The sequence below is a fragment of the Aotus nancymaae genome, unplaced genomic scaffold, assembly GCF_030222135.1.
Source record: "Aotus nancymaae isolate 86718 unplaced genomic scaffold, 86718_ANA_hifiasm-v0.15.2.pri h1tg000003l, whole genome shotgun sequence".
Lineage (NCBI taxonomy): Eukaryota > Metazoa > Chordata > Mammalia > Primates > Aotidae > Aotus > Aotus nancymaae.
This window is the reverse complement of record NW_026988414.1, coordinates 1,318,849-1,339,870: the sequence shown is the minus strand read 5'-3', so window position 1 is coordinate 1,339,870 and position 21,022 is coordinate 1,318,849. Positions and strand designations below refer to the sequence as shown.

The following is a 21,022-nucleotide window of genomic DNA, read 5'->3' as shown; positions in this document are numbered from 1 at the left end:
CCAGGCCCCAGGCTAGAGTGCAGTGGTCTGATCTCGGCTCACTGCAACCTCCGCTTCCCAGGTTCAAGCGATTCTCCTGCCTCAGCCTCCCGAATAGCTGGGATAACAGGCGCCCGCCACCACACCCAGCTAATTTTTGTATTTTTAGTAGAGATGGAGTTTCACGATGTTGGCCAGGCTGATCTCGAACTCCTGATCTCAGGTGATCCACCCACCTTGGCCTCCCAAAGTGCTGGGATTACAGGCCTGAGCCACCACTCCTGGCTGCTTTTTCACTCTCTTAATGGGGTCTTTGATAAACCTTAATTTTGACTTAGTCTAATTTAATCTTTTATGGTTAGTACTTTTTTTGTGGTCTGTGTAAGAAATCTTTGTGTCTACCCTAAGGTCACAAAGAAGTTTCACTCTTTTACCTCTCATGTTTGTAGTTTGCCTGGAATTGTTTTTTTCTGTGTAGAGGTGAAGGTTCATTTTTTTTCCTCATATTGACATAGCTCTTTAATTGAAAAGAACATCTGCTGCTGTGTAAATCAGGTGTCCATATATGTGTGGATCTGCTGGGGAACTCCCTCCCGTTAACTTGTTGCCTTTGTCCTTGCAGCAGTATTACACTGTATTACTGTAGCTTTAAAATAAATCTTAATGCCTGGAGAATAAGGCCTCCAGTTTTGTTCTTCAGGATTGTCTTGGCTTGCTCCTTTGTATTTCCATATACATTCTAGGGTGGGTTTTATCAACTTCCATACCCAAAAAGAAATACCCATAAGAATTTTCTCCTCTGTGCTAAATCTGTAGGATACTTTGATCGTAGAAATGAATAATAGAATATAAATCATTCTTACTGATGAAAGACAGCCATTTCAGGAGACGTTTTTTCTGTGAATGATAAAGGTTAAATGATTCCTGTCAATTGTTTCAAATTTTTGACTTTTAAAGTACTTTCTACTTCTTTGCAATTCGCCTTTCTCTCTTTTTTTTCTTTCTAATTGTATTTTTCCTTGACACTCAGTATTTGTCCCTTGATAGTGGAGACCATGTTTATACATTTTCATGGATCAAACAGTATATTTTTTTTACAGACTAGACGCTTAGCGAATATGCAGTTGAATCTACTTGAGCGTTTGGCAGGTTCAGGCATTGAACAAGTACTCAGTGCCTGTTCTGTATCAGGTAATGTGTCAGTCTGCGGTAATAGAGCCGGGAACAACATAGCCCACAATAGGCTCTTTGTGTCTAATTTACATTCCTGAGGGCCACCATTGGCCATCTGCTTGGGAGAATGGCTATGGCCCTGAATAAACAGTGTGGAGTGGGTCCAGGGAACCCGCGGACGAAAGGGGGCATTTACTCAACCTGATCATCTTTGTTAAGCAGTGGAGAGACCACTGGTGGAGCCAGCATTGCATGTCATCCTTGCGCAGGGGCCATGCTGATCTCTGTATCCTTCCAATTTTAGCATGTGTGCTGCCGAGGGGAGCACAGTACCCTTTATCTTTTCATCTTTTTTACATCAGTGGCTGCTTGTGGACTCTCACGGAATCTGGTGGACTCATTTTCTCTGTGTTTTTAATTTTTCTCCTGGAAATGACTGCCAGGAGTGTGACTTGTTCAAGTGTCGCTAGGTTAATTGGTGTTAGCATTGGTAGGGATGAAATTGAGAAATCTTAAAAAGTAGAGAATTCCTTCAGATTTCATTCTTGAGAGGCAGAAAACAGGAAATAGAATTGCTAAATAGAGAAGGGGAGTGGTTTTTAACAGCAATATTTGTATGAGAATAAGAGGATGGGGCCATAATCTGAGGTTGCCTGTTTTGGTTGTTCTTTGGTTTATAGGTCTTGGGTTGGTTTACTTCCTGTACAAATTGTGAGTTACTAGGGGCTGAATTTAGAGTAATATCTAAACTGATTGGAACCTTCACTTGAATAGAATTTAGTTTTGGCATGTTCAATTTTAAGAGAAAGAAAGAGAGGCAGCTAACCCAGTATCAAGAGTTTAGTCAAACAATCCCAGATTTGCCCTGGTAGTGAATAGATTCAGCATAAATGTTTGTACTTTCTACTTCTTCAGTATCATATAGTAATTTATTATTTTGTTTTGTTTTATTTTTTCGAGATAGAGTTACACTTTGTCGCCCAGGCTGGAGTGTAGTGGTGCAATCTTGGCTCACCACAACCTCTGCCGCCCAAGTTCAAACAATTCTCCTGCCTCAGCCTCCCGAGTAACTAGGATTGCAGGCACCTGACACCGTGCCCAGCCAATTTTTTTTGTATTTTTAGTAGAGGCAGGGTTTCACCATCTTGGTCAGGCTGGTCTTGAACCCTTGACCTCGTGATCCACCTGCCTCAGCCTCCCAAAGTGCTGGGATTACTGGTGTGAGCCACCACACCCAGCCCCAGTAATTTGTTGTTTTATTGGTGATTCTGCAGCATCTTAGGCTGCAAAGAGTATCTCCTGAGAATGCGTAAAGTTAAAAAAAGATTTTTTTTTTTTTTTTTTTAAGACGGAGTTTTTGCTGTTGTTACCCAGACTGGAGATCGCAATGGTGCGATCTTGGCTCACCGCAACCTCTGCCTCCTGGGTTCAAGCAATTCTCCTGCCTCAGCCTCCCGAGTAGCTGGGACTACAGGCACATGCCACCATGCCCAGCTAATTTTTGTATTTTTAGTAGAGACGGGGTTTCACCTTGTTGACCAGGATGGTCTCGATCTCTTGACCTCGTGATCCACCCACCTCGGCCTCCCAAAGTGCTGGGATTATAGGCATGAGCCACCGCGCCTGGCCAAAAAAAGTTTTTTTAATTGAAGCAGGGTCTCACTGTTGCTCAGGATGGCCTTAAAATCCTGTGCTCAGGTGATCCTCCTACCTCCACCTCCCAGGTAGCTGGGAGTACAGGTGTGCACCACTGCGCCTGGCTCTAAAGCACTTTCATATACTTTTTTGGGAGGTCTATGGTATAGGTAGGATAGGCATTATTCCTTTCTTTCAGTAGGAAAACTTGGGCTTCAGGGTAGTAATGTTTTTAAGGTTACATTGCTGATTAGTTATAGAGCTGTGGTTGAAATCAAGTGTCTTTTGACAGCTTGAGTGTTTTTTTTTCTATTGGAAACATTACTTTTTGAAGATAGACTAATGCATTTTGAAAACATTTACATCATTGAAATGAGCGGGGTCTAGGTTTAGAATTATCAGATTTTTATTTTTTTCACAATTTTGTGGTATGTTTTTGATACTCTATTGAATATTCTCATTCTATCTTTGTTTTCTTTTTTTTTTTTTTTCAAGACAGGGTCTCACTCCATCACCCAGGCACAATCTTGCCTCACCACAATCTCTGCCTCCCAGGTTCAAATGATTCTCCTGTCTCAGCCTCCCAAGTAGCTGAGATCACAGGCGTGTGCCACCAAGTCTGGCTAATTTTTGTATTTTTAGTAGAGGCAGAGTTTAGCCATACTGGCTAGGTTGGTCTTGAACTCCTGACCTTAAGTGATCTACCTACCTCAGCCTCCCAAAGTGCTGCGATTACAGGTGTGAGCCACTGTGCCCAGCCTCTATTGAATATTCTTACCCTTTGACAGTTGGGTGTTTTGGAATGGTGGTGTGTAACAAACATACCTTATGTATCCTTATGTATGATTTATAAATTTATGCTGCTATGAAATTTTATAACTATAGTTATTTATAATTTAAAAATGTATACATTTTTGTATAAAAATTTTTTTATAAGCTTTGGCTGGCAGTTTTAAGATTTATTCTAAAATTAAATTGAACCCCATTTTTTTTTTTGGAGATACAGCCTTGCTCTGTTGCCCAGGCTGGAGTGCAATGGCGCGATTTCTGCTTACTGCAACCTCTGCCTCTTGGATTCAAGTGATTCTCCTGCCTCAGCCTTTCAAGTAGCTGGGATTATAGGTACCTGCCACCACGTCCAGCTAATTTTTTTTATTTTTAGTAGTGATGGGGTTTCACCATGTTGGACAAGCTGGTCTTGAACTCCTGACCTCAGGTGATCTGCCCGCCTTGGCCTCCCAAAGTGCTGGGATTATAGGCGTGAGCCACCATGCCCGGCCTAAATTGAACACTTTTGAATAGATAAGACATTTTCTAATTTAAACTATAAAACTACAGTACAAACGTGTATTTTCAGAAGCTTGCTTGCACCTCTGCTACTCTATCCTTTTCCTTCTACTCCTCTAGAAAGCATTTTTTTGTAGTTTTAAAAAATCCTTTCAGTGTTCTTTTTTACAAATACAACCAAATATATATCTATTACACAAAAGATAGCATACGATATATACTGTTCTGTACCTAATTTTTTGTTTTTCCCTTAATAGATCTTCAGGATCTCCCCTTACTGGATTATGGATATCTTCCTTCTTTTTTGGCTGCATTGAATTCCACTATCTTGGAAGTATCATTGGTTTTCCAGCCAGTTGTTTCTGGACATTTCGAGTGTTTCCAGTCTTTAGCTATTATAAACAGTGCTTTAGGGCTTCAGGGATAAACTTGTAGCTGTAGGAGATATTCCTAAAAGTCGGGCACTGGGCTAAAGGGTACATGCATTTGCCATTTCTGTTAGTAGATGGATTCTACTTAGTAGATATCTACTAATTCATGTATGTCTGTATATGTCTCTGTGTGTGCGTGCATATATATATATATAATTTTTTTTTTGAGACAGGATCTGGCTCTGTTACATAGGCTGGAGTGCAGTGGCATGATCTCAGCTCACTGCAGCCTCAGTCCTCCGGGCTCAAGTGATACTCCCGCTTCAGCCTTTCTAGTAATTGGAACAATACACGTGTGCCACTATGCCTGGCTGTTTTTGTATTTTTTGTAGAGATGGGGTTCTGCCACATTGCCCAGGCTGGTCTTAAACTCCTGGATTCAAGTGCCTCCTCAGCCTTCCAGAGTGCTGGGATTATAGGCATGAGCCACCACACCTGGCCTGTATTAATATAGGGTAATAGAGATCTGTATTGGTGGATATTTCCTAATTTTCTTCCATAGACGTTATTCTAGTTTACACTCCCACCACCCACTGTTAATACTGAGGGTGCCTTCATCCCCAAAGCCTAGCTAAGAGAGTGTTATGTTAAGCTTTGGGACTTTTACCAATCTGATACTTAAAAAATAGTATTTTATATGGTTTAAATAGTAGCTCTCGTGTGAGTGAAGTTGAATAGTTTTCTTTCTTTCTTTTTTTTTTTGAGATTAAGTTTCGCTCTTATTGCCCAGGCTAGAGTGCAATGGTGCAATCTTGGCTCACTGCAACCTCGACCTCCCGGGTTTAAGCAATTCTCCTGCATCAGCCTCCTGAGTAGCTGGGATTACAGGCATGTGCCACCACACGCTGCCTAGTTTTTGTATTTTTAGTAGAGACAGGGTTTCACCGTGTTGACCAGGCTGGTCTGGAACTTTGGACCTCGCGATCTGCCTGCCTTGGCCTCCCAAAGTGCTAGGAGGCATAAGCCACTGTGCCCAGCCACCTGGACATGTTTGAAGAACCCAGTACCTTAGGTTTATGGAGCTTTTATGTTTGGTCCAGACTACGTTTCAGGGAAGCCACAAAGCAGAGTTTAAAGCCTTTTGAGCACTGAGCTGGTTGTTGGTGCTAACAGGGCTGAGACTAGTGAAAAAAGTCATGTTGAGGCATCCGCTCATTTCCACAGTTCCAGTGTCTTCCTTGACATCTGCTTGTGCCCTCTATTTGCCCCCTTTGCCTATGTGTTAAAACTGCCTCTGTCTCAGAACAGTGTCCTTTTTTTTTTTTTTTTGTCACCTAGGCCAGAGTGTAGAGTGGCATGATCTCAGCTCACCGCAACCTCTGCCTCCTAGATTCAAGCTATTCTCCTGCCTCAGCCTCCTGAGTAGCTGGGTTACAGGCGTGTGCCACCACACCTGACTAATTTTGGCATTTTTAGTAGAGACCGAGTTTCACCATATTGGCCAGGCTGGTCTCGAACTCCTGACGTCGTGATCCGCCCGCCTTGGCCTTCCAAAGTGCTGGGATTACAGGCATGAGCCACTGCAGTGTATCTTGAGGAATGATGGTCTATTAAGAGGAAAACCAAAAGATAAGACCTAAGGCAAAGTAGTCTCAATGCAAAGGTGCAATCAGAACGTTGCCTAAGGGGGAAACAAATGTTATGATAGTGTTTGTATTTTAATTGCCTTTCCTTCTTTAGACCAACAGTAATAACAGGTAACTTGGGTTGAATGCTTACTAAGTTCCAGGCAGTAGTCAAATAACTTTTAATATTTAATACTCAGAATGGAAGAAACAAAAACTAAGAACTTACTAGCACATCCAGAGTGTTTGTATTTCTTGAAAAGCTCATTAAAGGTAGTTGCTGGAATGAGATAGTTTGTGTGCGTGAACAAGAACACACAAAAATGTGAAAACATGATATGAGTGATGGTAATATAGCAGGTCTCCAAATAATGGCCTTTCCTTCAGTGTCATTTCATTATCATGTTGATGAGGAAAAAAAATCAATTCCCTACTGGAGGCACTATGTGGAGTTTACACATTCTCCCGTGTCCTTGTGGAACTTAACTCTTGTTTATATCAGCCTGCTGATTGATCGACCAATCATGGAAAATTGGTTTTGTTATATGTCATTTTGCTCAAAGTCCCAGTTTCCAAGAACCTATCGACAACATTAAGTGTTAACTTACTGTAGTTACTCCCTCCTCATTCAAAACAAAATTATTGTTTAGTGAATATAAGGAGAAAAATTGTTTTTCCTCAGATATATCCTTCCGTGTGATATGTGTCTTTTTCTTTTGAGACAGGATCTTGCTCTGTTGCCCAGCCTGGATTGCAGTGGCATGATGTTAACTCACTGCAACCTTCGCTTCCCTGGTCCAAACGATTCTCCAGCCTCAGCCTCCTGAGTAGCTGGGATTGAGGTGCGTGCCACCATGCCCAGCTAATTTTTGTGTTTTTTTTTAGTAGAGACGTGATTTCACCATGTTGGCCAGGCTGTTCTCACCCTCCTGACCTCAAGTGATCCACCTGCCTCTGCCTGCCAAAGTGCTGGGATACAGGCATGAGACACTGCCTGGCCTGATAGGTGTCTTTTTAGGCAAGAAGTGCTTATGTTGTTTGTTAGTGGTACGCTGCCTTCGTAGCTCTGTGTTACCTTGGCTGAGACATGATGTGGTGTTTACACAGTAGTATCCTCTTCGGCACTGTCTTATTCATGATCATTGTCAATCTAAATGCATAGTGTTTCCTAATTTTTTTTTGAAGCCTTTTTTAAAAAGCTTAATTGAGATATGGTTACAATGGAGAAAAGCCTTCAGGAAATATAAAAACATTTTTAAAAATAGCTTTATTATTTATTATAAGAGCAACATACATTTTTGTAAATTATTCAATCAAGGACAATTGATTCAGAAAGCCATTTGAAATTCAGTCAGCATGATCAATGATCATTTGAATAGGATTAACCCCTAAATCTTCTCCTAGTCAAAGTAAGGAAGAGGTAGGTGCCCTAAGAACATTTTTCAGGGTGCATTTGGGTTATATTGCTTCCACTTCAGGAAGTCTTAATTATTGCATGGATTTTATAACTTGATCAAACCATGGTATGACTTCTGTGGGTGCTGGTAAGTCCACATCATTGCTTTGTAATAAACTATAATCATGCCAGGTGCAGTGGCTCATGCTGGAATTTCAACACTTTGGGAGGGTGAGGTGAGAAGATTGCTTGAGCACAGGAGTTTGAAACCAGCCTCTAACATAGGAGACTCCAATGTAGGGAGACCCCATTGCTACAGAAAATAAAAAATAACAATAAAAGATGTGTAATAACAATGTTAAAGTGAATCAGAAGAGTTGGTAAGTTATGATCCTTTAATTGAATTGAAGTTTTTTGTTTAAATTGGCTTGCAAAGGAGTTTCCAGTAAATTAATAATGAATTCTGTAATTAATATTATGTCAATATTAACTGTTATTTTAATGAGGTTACTGCCCTGCATGCAACTTTGACTGAAGTGGGAAGGTTTCACACCGACTCAGTGGACAATTAGCAATGTTCAGATTCACCATTTATTGAGAGATTCACACACACACACAATCAAGTAAATATTCACAATGCGGTTATTAAAGGCAGTAATTAGGAGGATAGCAAACCACAGGGATGGCTCAGAAGGCTGGCGCAGTGAGGGACCTTCAAGTGGGTTGGAAGCCCCTTGGATGCTGCTTAGCGGGGAGTGGCTGTTCCTCTCCCAGAGAGCCCCTGGGCGGCAATTGTCATGTTAGCAGGAGGCCTCAGAGTTCTCATGGGCAAAGATTCCAAAGGTGCCCCGGACGTCATCAGCTCCTTGCTGTGTGTATGGTTGTCCACTGGTCTGCCCATTATCATGCTCTCAGTCAGCTCTTGGCTCCATTTGCTATTGGTCATGGTACTATGCCACAGCAGGTGTTGCTATCTCACCACCTTATTCTGTTACACATATGTTTTATCACTTTGCAGAAAAACAATTTCACTGTGACCTCAGTTGCCAGTCTAGTACACATGTGCTTATCATTGTTTGTTTGTTTTTCTTTTGAGACAAGGTCTTGGTCTGTCATCCAGGCAGGATTGCAGTGGCACGATCATGGTTCACTTCAGCCTCGAACTCCTAGGCTCAAGTGATCCTCCCACCTCAGCCTCCTGAGTAGGTGAGACTACAGGTGTGTATCACCATACCCAGATATATATATTTTTTTTGTAGAGAAAGGTCTCACTATGTTGAACTCCTGGTGGTCTCAAGGGGTCCTCCCACCTCGGCCCTGTAAAGTGTTGGAATTACAGGTGTGAGCCACTGCAGCTGACTTTTGCTTATCACTGAGTAGTAAACAGCTGCACTGTGGGCTTAATACCACTTAACACGAGTGACTCCATATTGAGACAGTACGATCACAAATGATTATTATATGTTGGTGAACAGCCACAGGTACATAGGCTAAGGAGCAACATCCTTGCTCCTGGGATATCCTTTAGTCAAAGGGCTAGAAGGGTCCTGGAGGTTTGCCACTTCTCCATGTTGAGGTACAAAGTTCCTAGGCTAAGGGATTGGTTGTATTGTTATGTGTGAGTGCTATTCATGGGGCTGCCTGGCACCCACAGATGCCACAGCAGATGCATGGTCGAGGGAAAGGAGCAGGAATACCAGTTGCCATGCTGGAGTAACAGTTACTGCACTGGAATGCTAGTTACCATGTTGAAGTAACGGTTACCACACTGGAATGCTAGTTACCACGTCGAAGTAACGGTTACCGCGCTGGAATGCTAGTTACCACGTCGAAGTAACGGTTACCGCACTGGTATACCGGTTACCATGCCAGAGTGACTGTTTTGACCAAGGTCTTGGTTTTGGGTTGTATGGCAGGGGCGAGACCATGCCTGTCCTCAGGCATTTCCAATCTAGCATAGAGAAAAATAGGAGCAAGGTAAGAACAATGTACTGAAAAGGAAATTGGATGAGGGCCTAGGAAAAGGGGTAAAGTGAGCTGGTTGGGGTTGGGTGAGTGCCACATCTTCCTGTCCCTAAACAGATCAGTGCTGTGGTGGCTGTGGTGCCTGTGCCCCAGACCTTCTTAGACAGGGCCTGGGTGCCCTTTACAGACCAGTTGTGAAGAGAAACGAACCTAGCCACGTGACCTTTTGCCCTATAGACTTAGTCCCTTGTTGTGGTGCGAGGCTCACTTCTCAGCCCACTGATCTCATGTGTGTTCTCTGGTTGCCCGTGGTTTTGGCTGAACTCAAAGGATAGCCATTTGTGAGAAGTGTTGGTACCTTTTACCGCTTTTGTGCCCTAGCTGTGGTGGGTGCCATTTTGGGGATTATGCTCAGCAGTGAGTCACATAAGATGCAAACATAGCTTCTCAGTGATTAATCTGGTACAATGCCCTTACGGCATACTTCTGAGGTGTACCGATGATGACTGCAGTTAAAGCTTTTTCTCCCCTGGCTAGAAGTTGAGACCCATTTCAACAAAATCCCTTTCATCTCTTCTGAAATGCATTGGGAAAACTGGAGGCCATTACTAGATTTACAGATGATGGGCTATACTTAACCCATCTTAGCCAGACACCAGGTTTTGTCTTAGGCATTCCCTACCTGTTATGGCTGCCATTTGAGGGCGTTCTCGGTGCTAGGCACTATGTAGGGTTCTTGACATATTTTTTTAAAGTTACCAAATAATACTAGAGTCTTTATTCTCAAGTGCAAATCTAACTTCAGGGTTCAGTAGCTTAAAACCCTTTGGTGGTTCCCATTATATAGAGTAACAAGCTTCATTTTTAAAAAAGATCATGTACCCTTATTAGAATTTTGTAAGCAAACAAATATGTGTGTATCATATATATATTTATATGTATAGCAGATGTATATACATAGTATGTGCTATTAAGATTCTTTGTATATTATAAAGCATAAAATGAAAATGAAGAAGTTGAAACAAATTGCATTGTAAATATTTAAAACTTTAAAAAAATGTGTTAACTGGTACAAATATTTTTGTTTCTAAAAAATTATTAATGAGCAATATGCCTGAATTTGCTTCGCTGTTTTTTAAAATCTTGGTTTAACATCTGCCATACAGCTATTTTAACATCTTATACTAAAGTTTATTCCTTTTCATTTTTTTATTTTTTATCTCAGAGTAAGACAGGGTCTTACTCTGTTGCTCAGGATGGAGTACAGTGGTGCGATTTTGGCTGACTGCAACCTCCACCTCCCAGACTTAAGTGATTCTCCCACCTCAGCCTCCCAAATAGCTGGGACTCCAGGTGCACACCACCTTGCCCAACTAATTTTTAAATACTTTTGAGACCCTGTCTCAAAAAAAACAAAATCAAGTCTTCCTCAGTCTTTTTTTTTTTTTTGATGAGATGCGGTGTGTCGTTCTGTCACCCAGGCTGGAGTGCAGTGGCACAATCTCAGCTCACTGCCTCCTGGGTTCAGGTGATTATTTTGTCTTAGCCTCCGCAGTAACTGGGATTATAAGCATGCACCACTACACTGGCTAACTTTTTATTTTTTCTAGTAGAGATGCGGTTTCACCATGTTGGCCAGGCTGGTCTTGAACTCCTGACCTCAGGCAATCCACCCATCTCGGCCTCCCAAAGTGCTGTGATTACAGGCATGAGCCACCACGCCCAGCCCCAGTCTTACTCTTATAGGAAGACTTGTGATTACATGTAGGCCCACTATGATAATGGAGGATAATGCCCCCATCTCAAGGTTCTTAATCACATCTCCAAAGACCCTTTTCTCCTGTATAGAGTAACACTCATAAGTTCCAGTAATTAGGACAGGCATATCTTTTAGAGGTCCATTTTTTAGCCTACTACACTTGGCTAAAGACCTAGGAATGGGTCACTAGGTTATATGGTGAGTATGTGTTTAATTTCATGAGAAACTGCCAAACTGTTTTGCAGAGTGTCAATCACTTCATGTTCCTACCAGCACCCTCGAACACCAGAATTCCTGGTAGCCTTGGCAGAACTAGCTATTGTCAGTATTTTTTATTTTAGCCATTCTAGTGAGTATCTCATCATGGTTTTGTTTTCCCTGACAGCTACTGAGATTGAGCATCTTTTAGTGTGAAAACCTCCTATCTTTTAGTTTTCCTTCTATTACCTGCATAAGTTATGAGGAAGAAAAGTGTGAATGAATCATAACTAAAAGGAAGAAAAACACTGCTGTCTTACAACAGACTCCTGCCTTGTCATTATACAGTACGGTACAATAATACATTACACATCTCGTTGAATCCATCTTGTCTGTTAAATTTCTTTATAAAATTTGTTGAGTTGATGACATGCTTGACTTTAGTATAAGAAGTGACTGTTATTTTGCTTTTTATTTTCTTTTTCTGATACAGAGTCTCCCTGTGTTGCCCAAGCTGGAGTGCAGTGGTTCAATCTTGGCTCACTGCAGTCTCCACTTACTGGGTTCAAGTGATCCTCCCACCCCATTCTCCTGAATAGCTGGGACTACAGGCATGAACCACCATGGCTGGCTAGTTTTTTTTTTTGTAATAGTTTTTTTGTAGAGATGGAGTCACACTGTATTGCCCAGGCTGGTCTAGAACTCCTGGCCTCAAGTGATCTTACTGCCTCAGCCTCTCAAAGTATTGGGACTATAGGCATGAGCCACTGTGCCCAGCTTGTATAGTTTTTTTGTTTTTTTGTTTTTGGGACGGGGTCTCACTCTGTCGCCCAGACTGGAGTGCAGCGGCATGATCTCGGCTCACTGCAACCTCTGCCTACCAGGCTCAAGTGATTATGCTGCAGCCTCCCAAGTAACTGGGATTACAGGCGTGCGCCACCCGGCTAATTGTATTTTAGTAGAGACAGGATTTCACCATGTGGCCAAGCTGGTCTCAAATTCCTGACCTCAAATGATCCACCTAACTTGGCCTTCCAAAGTGCTGGGATTACAGGCATGAGCCACTGTACTTGGCCTCTATATAGGTTTTAATAAATAATAAAGACTCTAAATTATGCTTATTTACTACCAAATAATCTTTTTAAATGAAAAATTTGTTATCCCTCCCAGCCCTCAGCCACGACCCCAAGTATGAAACAGGCATATCCATTTGCTGCTATTAGGCTGTGGTTCACACTGGTTTAGTATTGCTGTAGATCACTTTTAGGGACATTTAATGATTTTTTTATATTACATCTTGAGCACTAGCCATTTATTTTCTCTTAAAGCAGTGGTTTATAGTAATACATTGTGCTCAATTCTTTTTTGGTTCTTTATCAAGTTGAACACAGTAGCTTCTGTTGCTTGAGTTCTGGTAGAGTTATGAGGGGAAATTAATGCTGGTGACCAGTATTTAAGAATTAAAAACCTCTGTTCAGAAAGGCAATGCAGAGTAGAATAATGAACTGATACTATAAATGACATATCTTGACATTGGGGTTTAGTATAAATAAATAGGTATTAGGTTACAATCTCTGGAAATTGAAAAGCTATTATTTACCCTAAAAATGGTCATAGCTCAGAAAACAGAATTATATAGCATTTCCTTGCTAACCTACCAGAGCCTACCCACTCCAAAGATTATAGGGCTAAAGGCTGGTCCACTAAATTGTTGTCAGTCACATGGGCTTTAGAGTATGTTGACTTGATCAAATATTTACTATTTATAAAAATTTGTGGCTGGGCATGGTGGCTCATCCCAGTAATCCTAGCACTTTGGGAGGCCGAGGCGGGTCAAGGTCAGGAGATCAAGACCATCCTGGCTAACACGGTGAAACCCCATCTCTACTAAAAATACAAAAATTAGCTGGGCATGGTGGCATGCGCCTGTAGTCCCAGCTACTCAGGAGGCTGAGGCAGGAGAATCGCTTAAACCTGGAAGGCGGAGGTTGTAGTGAGCTGAGTTCAGGCCACTGCACTCCAGCCTGGGTGACAGAGCGAAACTCCATCTCAAAAAAAAAAAAAAAAAATGTGTTTCTAGCTTATATCCTGACGCTTAAAGCCAAGTGATCTTGTAGAAGTCACTTAGCTAATGAGGTAAAACTGAGTCCTTTCTCCATCTGTTGAATGAAGATGGTGATAGACTCTTTCTTTGCTCTCTCCCAGTGGGGTACGAGGTCAGGATGAGCTGATATCCGTGAAAGAGCTTTGGATACTATAAAGTGCTTTAGGAATGTATGGGATTATTATTTTATGAAATTGTTGATTCATCTTCATAATTTTAGATACAAGATCTCTATTCCAATGCTAATGCTTATGGAAGATCTTTTCACTTTCTTAGAAAATATTGCCAAGGCCGGGCACAGTGGCTTATACCTGTAATCCCAGCACTTTGGGTGGCTGAGGTAGGACAATCACTCGAGCCCAGGAGTTTGAGGCCACCCTGGGCAACATGGCAAGACTCTATCTCTACAAAAATTGAAGAAAAAAAATTATCCAGGTGTGGTGGTGCACGCCTGTGGTTCCCAGCTACTTGGGAGGATAAAGAGGGAAGATCACTTCAGCCCAGGAGGTCGAGGCTGCAGTGAGCTATGATTGTCACACTCCACTCCAGTCTGGACAACAGAGTGAGACCCTGACTCAATAAATACATAAATAAATAAATTATATATATATATATATATCTCCAAGTATAATTATATACTTAGAGGTCAGTTTCATCACGGATTTCTCAATTTATTTATTCTAATTTTTGTCAGTAAAACAGTAGGGATAAATTAAAGAGGAGGAAAGAAAAATCCTTCCTTCCTTCTTTCCTTCCTTCCTCACTTCCTCACTTTCTCCCTCCCTCCCTCCCCTTTTTATCTTACTTTATTATCTTTTTAAAGTGATTTATTTAGAGAGAGAAAAAGGAGAAGGAGAGAGAAACTGCTAACTCTCACACTGAGTGAGAGAAAGAAAATCCACTCTCACACTGAGTGAGAAGGGTTCCCAGAGGGGGAAAACCAGAGAAGGAAAGCTCCTCTCACACTGAGTGAGAGAATCCAGAAAGATGGAATCCAGGAGAGGAAAGCAGCTTCCACACTGAGTGGTAGGGAATTGAGAGAGATGGAGTTTAGGAGAGGAAAAGCAGGTTCCACAAGAGAGTGTTCGTGGAAGGGCACCCAAACATGGAGTCCCTTTTTTTTTGGACAGAGTCTTACTGTGTCACCCAGGCTAGAGTGCAATGGCATGATCTCAGCTCACTGCAGCCTCCCTATCCTGGGTTCAAATGATTCTCAGGTCTCAGCCTCTTATAGCTGGGATTACAGACATGAGCACCCGACCTAACAGGGTTCTTTTTCTTTTTTTTTTTTTTGAGATGGAGTCTTGCTCTGTCACCCAGGCTGGAGTGGAATGGCGTGATCTCAGCTCACTGCAACCTCTGCCTCCCAGGTTCAAGTGATTCTCTTGCCTCAGCCTCCCAAGTAGCTGGGATTACAGGTGCCACTATACCCAGCTAATTTTTTATATTTTTAGTAGAGATGGGGTTTCACCATGTTAGTGAGGCTGGTCTTGAACTCCTGACCTCAGGTGATCCACCCTCCCAAAGTGTTGTTGCCCAGGCTGGAGTGCAATGGCACAATCTTGGCTCACTGCAACCTCCCCCTCCCAGATTTAAGCGATTCTCCTGTCTCAACCTCCTTAGTAGCTGGGATTACAATCATGTGCCACCATGCCCAGCTAATTTTGTATTTTTGGTAGAGATGGGGTTTCTCCATGTTGGTCAGGCTGGTCTTGAACTCCTGACCTCAGGTGATCCACTCACCTCAGCCTCTCAAAGTGCTGGGATTACAGGTGTGAGCCACCTTTTCTTTTTCTATTCAGCTTTTTTGGTAGGATTGGGGTAGTTGTAAGGGAGTGTTGATAGGATAGTGAAGAAATCTTACCCTTTGTGGAAAACATGCAAGACACTGTCATAATGTTTAAGAATACATAAATTGGCCGGGCGCGGTGGCTCAAGCCTGTAATCCCAGCACTTTGGGAGGCCGAGGCGGGTGGATCACGAGGTCAAGAGATCGAGACCATCCTGGTCAACATGGTGAAACCCCGTCTCTACTAATACAAAAAATTAGCTGGGCACGGTGGTGCGTGCCTGTAATCCCAGCTACTCAGGAGGCTGAGGCAGGAGAATTGCCTGAACCCAGGAGGCGGAGGTTGCAGTGAGCCGAGATTGCGCCATTGCACTCCAGCCTGGGTAACGAGCGAAACTCCGTCTCAAAAAAAAAAAAAAAAAAAAAAAAAAAGAATACATAAATTTTGTTTTGTACATGTCCTTTGGAAACTTGCTTTTTTTATTCATCTTTTTTTTTTTTTTTTTGAGATGGAGTCTCGCTCCGTTGCCCAGGCTGGAGTACAGTGGTGTGATCTTGGCTCACTGCAACCTCTGCCTCCCAGGTTCAAGTGATTCTCCTGCCTCAACCTCCCAAGTAGCTGGGACCACAGGCACATGCCACCACACCTGGCTAAAGTTTTGTATTAGTAGAGACAGGGTTTCACCATGCTGGCCAGGCTGGTCTTGTCTCCTGACCTCAGGTGATCCAAGCCACCGGCCTTGGCCTCCCAAAGTGCTGGGATTACAGGCGTGAGCCACTGCGCCCGACTATTCAGCATAGTTTTAAAGACTTCCCTGTGTTGACACATATAGACCTAGGTCCTCGTTTTGATTGCTGTGTAGTATTGTGTTACGTGATGAAACCATAATTTGTCCATTCTCCTATTTATAGCCAATAATGTGCCTACTTTTTCCACCCTGACGAACAGTGCAGCAGTGAATGTCCTTTTATGTTTTTCTTTGTGCGAGTGTGGGAGTTTCTCTAGGGTGATGGATTAGGCAGGATAGGATAGGCTTTCCTATAGTAATAAACAGCCCCCAAATCCCAGTTGTTTAACCACAAAGTGAATCTCTTGTGGGGTGTGGTTGTGGGGGTGCTCTGCCATGTAGTCTCTCAAGGACCCAGACTGCTGGAGCTCACACTGTCTTGTGGCTGCACAGCTGAAGTATGCAGCCTCCTTGCTGTCAACACAGGGCAAGCAAGCAGGGAGAAGTACATGTGGACTGACTCCCTCTGTTCAGGAAAGGGAAGGAGTACCAGTAATTGGTTAGCACTAGTGATGCCTACTGAAGATGGACACCTAGCAGTGCTGGCCTACACTATTTATTACTGCGTATGTAACACACTGCCTGGAACTGTTCCACAAGCCCCCAGACAGAGCGGCGACCAGTTCTTCCCCAGATTAGTTAATTTGAAAAATTTGAATTTGGGAGCCTTTAGTCTTAAATTATAAATTGTTGTGTATTAAGGACCTAAAAAAATAATAAAACAAAGTGAAGGCTAGAATCTTCTGTTTTAGGATTTGTAATTCAGTACAACTGATACTTACATTTAAAAATCTAGAACAGAGATTTTCTGTTGGCCTGGGTTCAGTTACAGAGAGATGAACCTACTATTTTTAATGTGAAGGGGTTGATTATAGAGTATTGTGTAGCCAACAGTTATGGGGAGGGCTGAAAAAGCAGGTTCTTGGTTGGGCTTCATGAGTGATTCCCAGATAGAACCACCTCATAGACCTGGGCTACTGAGGAAGCTGCAGCCTCTTCAGGAATTGGGAAGCTGTCAGCTGTAGAATCTCTGCCACAATCAAGGCCTTCCTGCTCCTGGCTCCAGAGCCAGTTTATGGTCAGCCAGCAAAATTAATGCCCTGCACTCTGCTTCTAACACCCACAAAGCCAGTGCCTAGACACAGGACCGCTGGTTCCGCCTCGGAAAACCAAATGCTTCCCAGCCGGGCTTGCCCACAGCAACAGATGTGTGCTGGTCCTCTCATCTGCTTTCCAAATCTCGTGTGATTGTATCCAACTTGCAGACCCCAAATCACATTTAAACTCTAGCTTCAGGGGAGCTGGTGATGTGGCTTTAAGATGTTCAGCCTCTGCACTATAGGAAGGGACACTGGAAGGAGGAGGATGGAATGGCTACAGAGTATCCATCCACCATACTCACTCCAAGTTCTTAACCTGATATGGAGATGTATGGGTATAATTTAGGGAGTCTTTGACCCCTGTAATATTATGCATACTCAGGAATGTGCACAAGAACATTTTTCTTTCATTAGATTCTCAAAGGGGACAATGACCCAAGAGAGGCTAAGCACCATTAACCAGGTAAGTTAAGTAATTAAACACCCAGATTCTGAAGGCAGGCAGACCTAGATGTGAATCCTGTCTCTACTTCTTAGCTGTTGTGAGATTCCGGCATGTTATTTCACTTCTGTAAGCCTTAATTTTCTCATCTTTAAAATGGGGTCCTGAGGATACTTTCATGGAGGTTTCATGGTACCAGCATCCTACTGGAAACTGTAACTCCTGCTGCCCACCAAATATCTATAATATCTTTGGCTTGGCACTCGAAGTCGTCTCTGAAGTAGCCCAAACATGCTTTCTTGCCCTACTGCAGGGTTGCTATGAGGGTGAAGTATAGCATGCACGTCTGATAAATGCCTGGTATAATGCCTGGCCCCCAAAAACAACCAATAAGTAGTCCTATCTTCCCAAAGCTAGTGGTTGCACTGTGTATTCATTCATTCCTCAGAAGAACATGGCCAACATGAAAATGATGGTGTGCTGCTGCCATGTCTGTTAAGAATACCCTTTGGTGGCCGGGTGCGGTGATGGCTCACGCCTGTAATCCCAGCACTTTGGGAGGCTGAGGTAGACAGATCACTTGAGGTCAGGAGTTCAAGACCAGCCATGGCCAACATGGTGAAACCCTGTCCCTACTAAAAATACAAAAAATTTAGCTGAGCGTGGTGGTGAGCACCTGTAATCCCAGCTACTAGGGAGGCTGAGACTGGAGAATCACTTGAAGCCAGGAGGCTGAGGTTGCAGTGAGCCAAGATCGTGCCACTGTACTCCAGACTGGGTTACAAAGCAAGACTTAATTTCAAAACAAAAAGAACACCCTCTAATAACTCCTACTTGTGCAGCAGAAGTGAATTTCCTCTGTTCCCACCGCATGCTGTGCTATTGCTGCGCTATTTATCACAGTGGTGGGTGTTTACTGTCTTGTACTTGCCTCTGTTCATCTCCTCTTTTTTTTTTTTTTTTTGAGATGGAGTCTTGCTCTGTTACCCAGGTTGGAGTGCAGTGGTGTGATCTTGGCTCATTGCAACTTCCACCTCCTGGTTTCAAGTGATTCTCCTGCCTCAGCCTCCCAAGTATCTGGGACTACACAGGCACATGCCACCACACCTGGCTAATTTTTGTATTTTTAGTAGAGATGGGGTTTCACCATGTTGGCCCAGCTGATCTTGAACTCCTGACCTCAAGTGGTCTGCATGTCTCAGCCTCCCAAAGTGCTGGATTACAGGTTGGAGCCACCGTGCCCAGCCTCATCTCCTCTTAAATATCTTAAGAGCAGAGATTATGTCATAACCCTGGCATGTAGTAAAGTGCCTGTTACATAGTAGATTTTTAATAAATGTTTGTTAAATGTGTGAATGGATAATGAATAAAGAAACTGGTTAATGTTTTTAGCTTGGAGGAGAGAAACCTAAGGGCAGATATGTTTGCTGTTTGAAAGTGTTTAGACTGTCATGTAAAGGGGAGTTGGTCTCACCCTATACTGCTTTAGAAGGCACAATTAGGAGTTGTGGATAGAAGTCACAAAATAAGGCACATTTGGCCTCAGTATGAAAAGAGCTTTCAGATAATGAGAGAATCAAATAATGGGGTTGTGTCTTGGAAGCCAGTGATTATTGGTCATTGGAGGTGTTAAAGGAGAGGCAAGATAGGAAGATATAGATGGGGTTTGAATGCTGTGCGGGGCTTCTCAGCACTCTTCCTTTTCTTAGTGCTTTTAACAAGCAGACTAGGGAATATTAAGGATAGGGCCTCTGCTCTCAGAGAAATTATTGTCTTGCTCAGGGAGAGAAGATATATTCAGGTGGGAAAGGGCAAAGGGTGATAGGAATGGCTTGGCTGGGATATTCAGGGGAATATGTGGAGTGAGGCAGGAAAGCATGTTTGGGCTACTTCAAAGATGACCTTGAGTACCAAGCGAAAGGTTTTGGAGATATTTGGTGAGCATTGGGCATTATAGATACCCAGCAAGATATTGGCACCATGAAAGCGCCACAAAAGTGTCCTGAGCACCCAGAACGGTACTTGGCACATAGGAGATCTTCAATAAATAGTTGCTGAAGGAATTTGTTAGAATATCAGAGCTATGATTTAAGAAAATGATCCTGTAATGTGCATTTAGGTTGTAAGTGGAAAGGAGTACCCTTCAGTAGGATGGAGGGAGAGCCTGAAGAAAGGCAGAAGCCACCAGTAAGCATCTTAGATGCGGGGTTGGTCAGAGGGGAGAGAGGTAAAAATGATTCCATGACGGTGAGTCTGGTGACTAGAAATGGGAGTGACATTCATAGAGTAGGGCGGTTCCCTGTAGTTCCTTCTTGTGCAGAAGATGAGGCTTTGGGTTGTGGACCTGCTTCAGTAATAGCATTGGCCTAACAGTCTCTGTGCACTCTGTCCCACTCAGTGGTTTCTGCATATGTGTTGCTCACTCAACACTCTTTGCATTTTCATGGTTCTCATGTGACTTGAAAATCTAGGTCTCTGGAAGGAATCAACTGTAATGATCAGAACAATTGCCTGGTAGGATGTATTTCCTTTGAGTTCAGCAAGACATGCCACCTCACATGGTGTTCCTGTTCATTCATAAGGCTGTCATAGTGTACGAATTAGGACACCCTTTGGACCAGCTCTCCTATGTTTTCCACCTTGGAAAAACCAGAACTCTGTTTTCTTGAGCAAATGACCTTGTCACCGGCCCTGAAGCTCCTTTTCCTGGGTTTGTGGGGGTTGGTGGAGTCCTGGCAGTCTGCCGCTCTTCCTGGCCTCCAGAGATCAGGGCTGTGACCTTCCATCTGCAGATGCCAGTTCTAGCTGCGAGGTTGATGACCGAGGAAGACGAGCACACAGCTCAGGGCCTGTCTTCCAAGGGCTTCACTGTGTAGCAGCAGCACTTTGTAGTATCATAGATGAGTTTTTGTCAAAACACAGAGAAGATTTCACTTCTCATTTATTAAAAAATGACTTGATAGCATAGTAGATGGCCCCTTATATAAGCCACTTAGTGTTATTTCAGAGGAAGCAAGTCCATGAGAAAAGGGGCAACCACTTTTCTCATAGACAAGAATAGGTTTATAAATGAAAAGATCACAAATACAAATGCTGTGGTATTTATACCGATTTAGAAAGGCAGTTGAGTTTGGGAGGCTATGTTTTCTCATTTCCCCTTTCTCCTTGGCGTTTGAAGGACCTGGTTAGCAGGAGCTTTCCCATTGATTCTCCTGGAGAGAGCTGCCTCTCTTTCTGCATTTGTTTGGAAGTGTTAATATATATATATATTTTTTTGTCAAATGAAAGGTTGCCACTTCATTTGTTCAGATCTCCCACACACTGTTGCAGCAATCTTTAGATTTCAAATTGGCTAATTCAGTGAGTTACTTAATTCTTCACAACTTTTAAAACATTTTGAGTCTTTGAATA

General features: G+C 42.8%; 1 protein-coding gene and 1 pseudogene across 1 annotated transcript in view; one reads left to right on the top strand and one right to left on the bottom strand.

The window, feature by feature from the left end:
- The window catches only part of ABL1 (ABL proto-oncogene 1, non-receptor tyrosine kinase), a 160,131-nt gene that overhangs the window by 16,131 nt on the left and 122,978 nt on the right, over positions 1–21,022 (top strand). The gene's annotated exons all lie outside the window — the stretch shown is intronic.
- LOC135277381 (U6 spliceosomal RNA) lies at positions 1,380–1,480 on the bottom strand (annotated as a pseudogene).